Below are 12,584 nucleotides of genomic sequence, written 5' to 3' on the forward strand. Positions count from 1 at the left end.
TTTTCTTTTATCACATACAAATGAGGTTATATTTTAACTAGCAATATCTTTCACTATTTATTGAATATGTCTTATGTTATCTGAATCTATGTAACGTCTATCTATCTATCTATCCATTTTATCTATGTGTACATGCCGCCAAATACCCCAACTATCTAAATTCTAGCAATCTAACTATCTATACATCTATCTATGTATCTATCTATTCTATCTGTCTACCTATCTATCTATCTATCTATCTATCTATCTATGTATCTATCTCTTCTAGCTATCAACCTATCTAGCTATCTATACATCTATCTATCTATGTATCTATCTATTCTATCTGTCTATCTATCTATCTATCTATCTATCTATTCTATCTGTCTATCTATCTATCTATCTATCTATCTATCTATCTATCTAGCTCATAGCTATCTATCTATGTATCTATCTCTTCTAGCTATCAACCTATCTAGCTATCTATCCATCTATCTATGTATCTATCTATTCTATCCGTCTATCTATCTATCTATCTATCTATCTATCTATCTATCTATCTATCTCTTCTAGCTATCAACCTATCTAGCTATCTATACATCTATACATCTATCTATGTATCTATCTATTCTATCTGTCTATCTATATATCTATCTATATAGCTCATAGCTATCTATATATGTATCTATCTCTTCTAGCTATCAACCTATCTAGCTATCTATACATCTATCCATCTATCTATGTATCTATCTATTCTATCCGTCTATCTATGTATCTATCTATCTATGTAGCTATCTCTTCTAGCTATCAACCTATCTAGCTATCTATACATCTATCCATCTATCTATGTATCTATCTATTCCGTCCGTCTATCTATGTATCTATCTATTCTGTCTATCTATTCTGTCTGTCTATCTATCTATCTATCTATCTATCTATCTATCTATCTATCTACATAGCTCATAGCTATCTATCTATCCACCCATCTACTACATATCTGTCTATCTATCTATCTATCTATATATCTCACATCTATCTAACTTTCCAGCTATCTGTTAGCTATCTACCTATCTATCTAACAAACCATTTACCTATCTATGTATACATACAGCCAAATACCCCCAACTATCTAAATTCTATCAATCTATCTATCTATCTAACTATCTAGCTTTACATCTCTCTGTTAGCTAGATACCTAGCTATCTATCTATGTATACATACAGACAAATACCACAACTACAATTTATCTATCGAACGTGTCAGCTATATAGTTATAATTTAACTAACAATATACATTTCGTTTAGATGGATTCGTACCAAGATTTATGGGGGGATGACAACATGCCCGATGCGCAGCTGCTTATGGCGGTCGATGATTACTATGAGTCGTACATTAGCGGTGGTGGTGCGCAATTGTTTTCAGACGATTCGCCCAGTATGGGGCTAGTTCATACGTATATTTCAAGCGAACCCGATTACAATCCGACATCACCTTGCCTACCCGGTAAGTATAACCAGCTTATGCTTTTATTACATATGTAGTTTTAGAGCTCGCTATATTTCATGTACATTTATTACAGACACGCAAATCCGCAACATTTTAGGAATTGCGACCAGAGACGTTGATACTGAAAATACAGTACATTCAAACATTGAAGTTACTAGCAACAACAATTCTGACGAGCTAAAGGAGAACGATCCGTCGCGAGTTATCGATCTCACAACCCCAGGGCGCCCTGAAATGAAACAGACGACCAGGCTAGCCAGAACACGTAAGGCTCGAACGACTTCTTTGATGTTGGCTGTTTTAAACATTATCTATATTTCTAATACACTTTTTTAAAACACAGCGCTGGAAAGAAAAGTGTATACAATTGATGACATCGCAACACTCTCCGAGGAGGCCCTACAAAAGCTTCGCAAGCGGGGCAAAGAGCGTAAGGATCAAAATGCATTGAGGCTGTAATATATTTTAAACAAGGGCTATAAGTCTAATACTTTCTTTAAATGCAGCGTTGAAAAGAAAAATGGCCACGACCGGCGGCTCCAAAACGGTATCAAAGAAAGCTAACACAAAGGGTAAGGATCCAGCTACAGCGGCTCAAAAAACAATGTCTATAACTTTTAAGCGGTTATAAAACAATAATGTTTAATCAAACCTTGTAACTTAAAGTTTTTCAGCTGCCGGGTAGTAGCGCACGTACCAACAGAAATGTTTCATTCCCCGAACCACCAGAGGCGATCACTAACGCCCGCGACAGTTGGCTGGCGGAAAATACCGCAATGTCGGTTATCCGCTGTCCTGATGCCCGTAAGTTAATATTACACGGGGTGCTCTGTTGTAATTAGAGCCGCTTGATGCTCTTAATACATACAGCTGGCTGCTTGTCTTTAAATTTTTAATAAAAGTCATAATGACATATATAGTTATCAATCTATCTATCTATCTATATACCCATTTATCTAGCTATGTAGCTATACATCCAAATAACACAACTATATAAATTCTAGCAATTTTTCGATATTTTTATAATAGCTGTTTAATTATAGCGCTTTAAAATTCTTAATACTATATCTTAATGTTTGTCTTTAATTTTCAGCCAAAAGAAAACAAAACAACAGAGCCTGAATCGCTAAAGAGAGACAACGCTCGACCACTAAACAGCATCAGGAGCAGTTTTCACCGATAGCGGGAGTTCTAACAACGCCGCTGCCGGGTCTGCAGAGTGGTGAGCCAACTAGCGTAATAAATGATATTACAGCTTTATGCGACATAACACCAGCACCCAATACACAGGATGTAGTACCTTGTAAAAAGCGCATCACATTTGATACGCCAGACACATGCAGCAACGTACAACAGATAAGCGAACCCCAACAGCGAGACGCGCCTCTTGTCCATTCCTGTTATTGTCGGGGTGGAAAGACGTACGACGCGTTGAGGGATATCGCGAAATGTAATGACAAAATGGCACGCATGGCGTTGCATTTAAAATGTTACGTTAAAGACTCTACGTCTCTAGCGTTTAACAGTCCCAACAAAAATACTGAGGGACAAATACACGCTACGCGTGACAAATGCATATGACTGATTACGCATCTTGACGCTCTTGAAAAAGAGCTGCTACGCCGAGACTGACTAGTGATGACTGGTGGAGGTGGATGCCCTTTTAAAAGCACAAAAACAACTGTAAGTGCTAGGGTTAGAAAGTTAAAAAAGGCTATAAAAATCTGTTTTTCAGTTAAACGTTCTAAAAGAGCTAGAGAAAAAAGGCGCAGCCGGCGTAACAATGGGCCGCCGGCGCGTCCGAACAAAATAGTTAGCAAAAAAAGACAGGAGTGTCGTAACAAGACTGGTGTGTCGGCTCGTCTGAATGCTGGACAAACACATCAGCAACCGCAGACCGCGCAAGCGGAGCACAGTCGGCCAAACAGCTCGCCCACTAATAGACCTTCAAACACGCAATCAAAGCGCAGTCATTCAGGCGACAGGCCCTATAACACGGCTATTACAGATGACCCCCCTGAAACACAAAATGTTAGATCCGTTTATCTAGAACATGTATATCAGCAACAGCGTGACTTAGCTAATTTTAACAGTACCATGTACACGGAACACTTCAGATTCGCTAACCTCGAAGCCATTCGCTCATTTGTTGACGCTCTTGATGCAATACACTCTGCTATACAGACATTGCTAGATAGGATTTTACGGGTCGCCGATCCGGGTGATTTCATACAAATGCGTTTAGACGGCGGCAAAACGTTTGATTCGATTTTTTCTAATAGGTATTCTAGAGATGGATTTAGCGCCGAAACATTTTTGAACAATATCGCTAACGCTTTACAGAGTAACGCGGAGTGCATAGCCGGTAATACACTTAAACTAGTTGTCATCATTGTCAGGTGCCGCCGTGGTGGGGCCCGAAGACGTTTGGGCGGTGTCGCGTATAGTCGTATTAATGATCGTAAAAAACAACATTTATAAGATTTTAATAATTACGATAATAACGTCTGTCTGGCCGCTAGTGTTTACGCTATTTTGGAGGGTGTTGCTTTGGGCGATGTCGCCTTGTTAGAGAAAGCTCGACAACTGCATAGAGACTTACAAATGTCTTTTACTGACGTTGCTGAATTTGAAAAAAAATTAAACATCACAATTAAAATTTTGTACCACAATAGGGGCCAGTGGCGTTATTATCACACAGCCCGCACCGCTAAAGAAAAGACCGTCTATATATTGCACCATGAAAAGCATTATTATGGCATAAAAAATCTAAAAGCCTTTATCGGCTTTGATTATTTTTGCGATGTTTGTTGCACTGTATACAAACATAAATACCGACACGGGTGCATGCAGTTTTGTAAAGCGTGCCAGAGCCCGAATTGTGTTGAGCAGTCTAATAATACACGTTGCCCGATATGTAGGACGTATTGCCGTTCAGCGGCATGTTTTGAAACACATAGAAACCTGGCACTTAGTGATAAAGCTCTTTGTAAGAAAAAAACTTTTTGCAGATTTTGTTACAAAAACAAACGGCGATGAGCACAAATGTAATGGTTTAAAATGCACCATCTGAAGTGGGCAGGTTGACAAATTTGACGACCATGTTTGTTACATGCAGCCATACACCCGCAAAAAAATGACTGACAAATACATCTTTTACGATTTTGAATGCATGCAAGAAACAGGCTTGCATATACCCAATTTCATTTATACACACACTATACGGACCCGACTCCTGGCAGTTTAGCGGAAAAACCTGTACGTTTGACTTTGTGCGATTTTTTGCCGACGGTAAGTTTTTGGGTTACATGTTCATAGCTCACAATGCAGGCCGCTACGACGCTTATTTTGTTTTACAGGCGCTGATTAATGAAAAATTAAAAATTGATATTATAAATCAAGGCGGTCGGTTAATGTGCGTTACCCTGAAGGACTTAAAAATTAGGTTCATAGACTCTCTGAATTTCATGCCTATGAAGCTCAGCAAGATGCCCGAGGCTATGGGTTTTTCAGGCGCCAAGGGTCACTTCCCGCATTTTTTCAACACGGCCGAAAATCAAAACTACATAGGCGCCCTACCGGCCGCTATGTATTATGGCGTCGAATACATGATGCCCGGTGAGAAAAAAGAATTCACAGATTGGTATGAGAAACATAAAAATGATACCTTTAATTTTCAAAAAGAGTTAAAAGCTTACTGTAAGCAGGATGTTGAGGTTTTGAGAAGGGCTTGTGAGTGTTACAGGGACACGATTATGGCCATGACGGAACAAAAAGTGCTGCAATACATTAAACGTGAAAAGAAATACAGAACAGTCACTAAATGTATTGATCCACTCCAGCTTATCACATTGGCATCCGTGTGCATGGCCATGTATCGGTTTAAATTTCTACCCAAAAATACCATAGCGATTGTACCTGCAGATAATTACCACAAGACCCAGAAACGCTTTTCAACACCTGCTATACATTGGCTCATGTACCTTGAACATGCTGAAGGCATTTCTATACAACACGCGTTAAAGGGCGGTGAAAAAAAGGTTGGTAAATATTTTTTGGACGGGTATGCTTTTGTTAACGGTAAACACACCGCTTTTGAATTTCAGGGCTGTTTTTATCATGGGTGTCCTGTGTGTTATAACGAGCAGGACAGCAACGAGCTTACTAAATCGTCCTACGGACAGCTGTACCAATCTTTCCTAGTCAGGAAAAGTCGACTACAGCGACAAGGCTTTACGGTCCGCGTCCTGTGGAAACACGAGTGGCGGGAAATGATTGCAAACGATTCGGGGGTCAAAGACTTTCTGATTAAAATGAAATTCCCGACTCCTTTGGATCCTCGTGACGCGCTTTACGGTGGGCGCACTAACGCCATTAAACTTTACCACAAGGTGCAGGCCGATGAAACAGTGCATTATTACGATTTCACCAGTCTGTACCCTTTTGTTAATAAAACTAAGACTTACCCTGTAGGGCACCCAAAAATAATTTATGATCATTTTGGATACATCAAAAAATACTTTGGCATTGCACGAGTTAAAGTGTACCAGCCAAGAGATTTATTTTTTCCGGTCCTCCCTGTAAAGCTAAATAAAAAACTAATGTTCCCGCTATGTTACACATGCGCCTTGAGCTGTCAGAAAGACATTTGCAGTCACACAGACGATGAGCGGTCCCTAACCGGTACATGGTGCACGATAGAGCTAGTTTTAGCTGTTGAAAAAGGTTACAGGATTGCCGAGATCTACGAGATCTGGCATTTTCCGAATACAACAGATGATTTGTTCGCCCCGTACATCAAATTACACCTTAGAGATAAACAGGAGGCTTCCGGTTATCCCAGTTGGTGTAAAACGGATTCTGAAAAAACCTCTTACATAGCGGCATTTTAAAAAAAAGAAGATGTCTGCTTGCGCTCTGATAAGATAGCTGTAAACCCCGCAAAAAGACAAATTTCAAAACTGTTCCTAAACTCTTTGTGGGGTAAGTTTGGCCAGCGTTCTAACTTGTCACGTACCAGCATAGTCACGGACCCTGACGAGCTTTTCAAATTAGCTTTTGTGCCGTACTATGACCTCTCCGAGGTTAATTTCATCGATGACGATACGGCCGTAGTCAATTGGCGCTATGTAAAAGAGCGCTACACCCACAACAAAAACACAAACATTTTTATAGCCTGTTTTACAACCGCCTATGCCAGACTCGAATTATACACGCTCCTAGACAGGCTACAGGAACGTTGCCTTTATCACGACACAGACTCAGTCATATTCGTGAGTAAGGGGCCTGAATGGACACCACCCTTGGGTGATTTTCTCGGTGAACTAACTAGTGAAATACCCGACGATGCACATATTACCGAGTTTGTATCCGCAGGCCCAAAGACTTACGGCTACAAACTTAACAACGGCAAAACCGTATTGAAGGTTAAGGGTATAACACTCAATGTCGCTAACACACGGCTTGTTAATTTTGACAGTTTAAAAGACCTTGTGTTGGATTACTCACACAACAACGACCCCGAGACGCAGAAAACAATAGGCATCGAGCAAGACGGCATTTTCAGAAATAGGAAGCGCTTGACCATAGAGACAAGACCGTTACGTAAAACGCAAAAGTGCGTCTACACAAAGAGGCAGCTGACGGTTGACTTTACAACGCTGCCTTTTGGCTATTAAACATGACTGCACAATTTCAACACCCTTTTTCGTGTATTCTAGCAGGCCTCTCAAATTCCGGAAAGAGGGCTATAAAGAAATTAAGCGATAAAAAGTACTCCATTAAAGGAAAGAAATGCATTGTGAACCAGAGCGGCGGTTTTATAGGAGCTTTGCTCGGCTTTGCTATACCTTTAATCACTAGCCTGATAGCTAATACCGCCGGTGGTTCATAATGCAGCATGCAGAGAAAATGTTCCTGGTTTCCAAAAATGAAATGGACAGGCTTAAAAATACCTCCGTAGATGCAACAGATATACGCCAAACAGCCATACGGCGCTTAGATGCTGAGATTAGTGAAATACTACACAGAAATGACCTTTCAGATGATGAAAAAATTAAGCGCTACACAGTCGTGTTACAGAGGTACTTAATGCTCAACAAACAGTCCGGTAAAGAAATGCCTGGTATAACCCTGATTACACAGCCGCAAACCGATCAACAACAATTGTCAAATGCAGCCTCAAGCAGCACAGATACTAACGAGATACTTGACAGTATTAACACACGTTATAGAAAAAATGCCGAACTATTGTTAAGTAAACTGTACCGCTCTGGTAATAAGCCGTACTGGAACGCTATGGGGGAGTTAATTTACAAAGAACAAACTGTACCCGGATCCAACATTATTGACCTGATTCGAACAGCTACTCAGAGTCACGGCTTGCCTAATATTAAACCTCACGGTTGGGACTATTTTATGGAGACTATCGCACAGCTGAACGCCCCGTCAACGGTTATTGGTAACACAAGAACAAGAGAACTTTTCGATAATTTGAAAAAGCGGTCGCTGAGTGAGCCCTTTGACGTGGCTCGAAGCCCTTTTACACCCCCGGGGTTATTAAGATCGCCTACTGTATCGCCGCGTGGATCATTACTACCTAAAAAGAGGCCACCGCCCTTGTTGCAAGCTGCTTGGTTAACGTTGTAAATTTTCTTACTTTGGCGATTGTATATAAATTTTGTTTGTATTAAACATCTTATAATACTTTTATTTGTTTTACATACATTTTTACTGTGCCTGTATATAAAATGTATTTGTGTGTAATGTCTTATAATGTTTATTTACTATACATAAACTGTTTAAAATAAAAATGTATTCTGTTTTTTCTTTTTACAATAAATATAATAGCTTGATTATTTAAAATTGTATAAACAGTTAGGACGTGTTGTTGAGTAGACGCTGTTTAAAACACAGCTAAAATGCCTGCAAAAAGCAAAATATTGCGAAAACAGTACTACACGCCAAAAGCTGTCGGCTCTTATGGGGGCATTGACGCCTTATTCAGAGAAGTACGGAAATTTGGAATAAGAAAAGACGCTGTCAAAAACTGGTTGAGTAACGAGGATACTTACACATTGTACAAACCTGTTAAAAAAGCCTTTACAAGAAACAAGGTTATGGTGTCTGATATAGATGCTCAATGGCAGGCAGATCTTGTGTCGATGATGGATTTTTCTAAAGAAAATAATGGTGTAAAATACCTGCTGACGGTCGTTGATATTCTATCTAAATATGCCTGGGTGTCGGGCCTTTCAAATAAGTCCGGGGCGACCGTGGCTACCGCTTTTGAGCAGATATTTAAGTTAAGCGGCCGAACCCCCCGAAAGCTACAGACTGATCGGGGCCGTGAGTTTATAAACAAACCTATGAGGTATCTTTGTGAAACCTATAAAATACATCATTTTTTAACTACAAACGCTATTAAGGCAGCGTTGGTCGAGCGTTTTAACCACTTCAGCCCCGCTAGGTGAAACCCCCTTCATGACCAGAGCACTTTTTACACTTCTGCACTACACTCCTTTCACCGTTTATCGCTCGGTCATGCAACTTACCACCCAAATGAATTTTACCTCCTTTTCTTCTCACTAATGGAGCTTTCATTTGGTGGTATTTTATTGCTGCTGACATTTTTACTTTTTTTGTTATTAATCAAAATGTAACGATTTTTTTGCAAAAAAATGACATTTTTCACTTTCAGCTGTAAAATTTTGCAAAAAAAACAACATCCATATATAAATTTTTCGCCAAATTTATTGTTCTACATGTCTTTGATAAAAAAAAAATGTTTGGGCAAAAAAAAAATGGTTTGGGTAAAAGTTATAGCATTTACAAACTATGGTACAAAAATGTGAATTTCCGCTTTTTGAAACAGCTCTGACTTTCTGAGCACCTGTCATGATTCCTGAGGTTCTACAATGCCCAAACAGTAGAAAACCCCCACAAATGACCCCATTTCGGAAAGTAGACACCCTAAGGTATTCGCTGATGGGCATAGTGAGTTCATAGAACTTTTTATTTTTTGTCACAAGTTAGCGGAAAATGATGATGATTTTTTTTATTTATTTTTTTCTTACAAAGTCTCATATTCCACTAACTTGCGACAAAAAATAAAAAATTCTAGGAACTCGCCATGCCCCTCACGGAATACCTTGGGGTGTCTTCTTTCCAAAATGGGGTCACTTGTGGCGTAGTTATACTGCCCTGGCAATTTAGGGGCCCAAATGTGTGAGAAGAACTTTGCAATCAAAATGTGTAAAAAATGACCGGTGAAATCCAAAAGGTGCACTTTGGAATATGTGCCCCTTTGCCCACCTTGGCAGCAAAAAAGTGTCACACATCTGGTATCGCCGTACTCAGGAGAAGTTGGGGAATGTGTTTTGGGGTGTCATTTTACATATACCCATGCTGGGTGAGAAAAATATCTTGGTCAAATGCCAACTTTGTATAAAAAAATGGGAAAAGTTGTCTTTTGCCAAGATATTTCTCTCATCCAGCATGGGTATATGTAAAATGACACCCCAAAACACATTCCCCAACTTCTCCTGAGTACGGCGATACCAGATGTGTCACACTTTTTTGCTGCCAAGGTGGGCAAAGGGGCACATATTCCAAAGTGCACCTTTCAGATTTTGCAGGCCATTTTTTACACATTTTGATTGCAAGGTACTTCTCACACATTTGGGCCCCTAAATTGCCAGGGCAGTATAACTACGCCACAAGTGACCCCATTTTGGAAAGAAGACACCCCAAGGTATTCCGTGAGGGGCATGGCGAGTTCCTAGAATTTTTTATTTTTTGTCACAAGTTAGCGGAAAATGATGATTTTTTTTTTTCTCTTTTTTCCTTACAAAGTCTCATATTCCACTAACTTGCGACAAAAAATAAAAAATTCTAGGAACTCGCCATGCCCCTCACAGAATACCTTGGGGTGTCTTCTTTCCAAAATGGGGTCACTTGTGGCGTAGTTATACTGCCCTGGCAATTTAGGGGCCCAAATGTGTGAGAAGAACTTTGCAATCAAAATGTGTAAAAAAATGACCGGTGAAATCCGAAAGGTGCACTTTGGAATATGTGCCCCTTTGCCCACCTTGGCAGCAAAAAAGTGTCACACATCTGGTATCGCCGTACTCAGGAGAAGTTGGGGAATGTGTTTTGGGGTGCCATTTTACATATAACCATGCTGGGTGAGAGAAATATCTTGGCAAAAGACAACTTTTCCTATTTTTTTATACAAAGTTGGCATTTGACCAAGATATTTCTCTCACCCAGCATGGGTATATGTAAAATGACACCCCAAAACACATTCCCCAACTTCTCCTGAGTACGGCGATACCAGATGTGTGACACTTTTTTGCAGCCTAGATGCGCAAAGGGGCCCAAATTCCTTTTAGGAGGGCATTTTTAGACATTTGGATCCCAGACTTCTTCTCACACTTTCGGGCCCCTAAAAAGCCAGGGCAGTATAAATACCCCACATGTGACCCCACTTTGGAAAGAAGACACCCCAAGGTATTCAATGAGGGGCCTGGCGAGTTTTTTTGGTTTTTTTCTCACAAAGTCTCACTTTCCGCTAACTTAGGACAAAAATTTCAATCTTTCATGGACTCAATATGCCCCTCAGCGAATACCTTGGGGTGTCTTCTTTCCGAAATGGGGTCACATGTGGGGTATTTATACTGCCCTGGCTTTTTAGGGGCCCTAAAGCATGAGAAGAAGTCTGGAATATAAATGTCTAAAAATTATTACGCATTTGGATTCCGTGAGGGGTATGGTGAGTTCATGGGAGATTTTATTTTTTGACACAAGTTAGTAGAATATGAGACTTAGTAAGAAAAAACAAAAACAAAAAAAAAATTTCCGCTAACTTGTGCCAAAAAAAATGTCTGAATGGAGCCTTACAGGGGGGGGTGATCAATGACAGGGGGGGTGATCAATGACAGGGGGGTGATCAATGACAGGGGGGTGATCAATGACAGGGGGGTAATCACCCATATAGACTCCCGGATCACCCCCCTGTCATTGATCACCCCCCTGGTAAGGCTCCATTCAGACGTCCGTATAATTTTTACGGATCCATGGATCGGATCCGCAAAACACATGCGGACGTCTGAATGGAGCCTTACAGGGGGGTTATCAATGACAGGGGGTGATCAGGGTGATCACCCCCCTGTCACTGATCACCCCCCCTGTAAGGCTCCATTCAGACATCCGCATGATTTTTTACGGATCCATGGATACATGGATCGGATCCACAAAACACATGCGGACGTCTGAATGGAGCCTTACAGGGGGGTTATCAATGACAGGGGGTGATCAGGGTGATCACCCCCCTGTCACTGATCACCCCCCCTGTAAGGCTCCATTCAGACATCCGCATGATTTTTTACGGATCCATGGATACATGGATCGGATCCACAAAACACATGCGGACGTCTGAATGGAGCCTTACAGGGGGGTTATCAATGACAGGGGGTGATCAGGGTGATCACCCCCCTGTCACTGATCACCCCCCCCCCGTAAGGCTCCATTCAGACATCCGCATGATTTTTTACGGATCCATGGATACATGGATCGGATCCACAAAACACATGCGGACGTCTGAATGGAGCCTTACAGGGGGGTTATCAATGACAGGGGGTGATCAGGGTGATCACCCCCCTGTCACTGATCACCCCCCCTGTAAGGCTCCATTCAGACATCCGCATGATTTTTTACGGATCCATGGATACATGGATCGGATCCACAAAACACATGCGGACGTCTGAATGGAGCCTTACAGGGGGGTTATCAATGACAGGGGGTGATCAGGGTGATCACCCCCCTGTCACTGATCACCCCCCCTGTAAGGCTCCATTCAGACATCCGCATGATTTTTTACGGATCCATGGATACATGGATCGGATGCACAAAACACATGCGGACGTCTGAATGGAGCCTTACAGTGGGGTGATCAATGACAGGGGGGTGATCAGGGAGTGTATATGGGTGATCACCCGCCTGTCATTGATCACCCCCTGTAAGGCTCCATTCAGACGTCCGCATGTGTTTTGCGGATCCGATCCATGTATCCATGGATCCGTAAAAATCATGCGGACGT

The sequence above is a fragment of the Bufo gargarizans genome, chromosome 1 (genome assembly GCF_014858855.1).
Source record: "Bufo gargarizans isolate SCDJY-AF-19 chromosome 1, ASM1485885v1, whole genome shotgun sequence".
Taxonomy (NCBI): domain Eukaryota; kingdom Metazoa; phylum Chordata; class Amphibia; order Anura; family Bufonidae; genus Bufo; species Bufo gargarizans.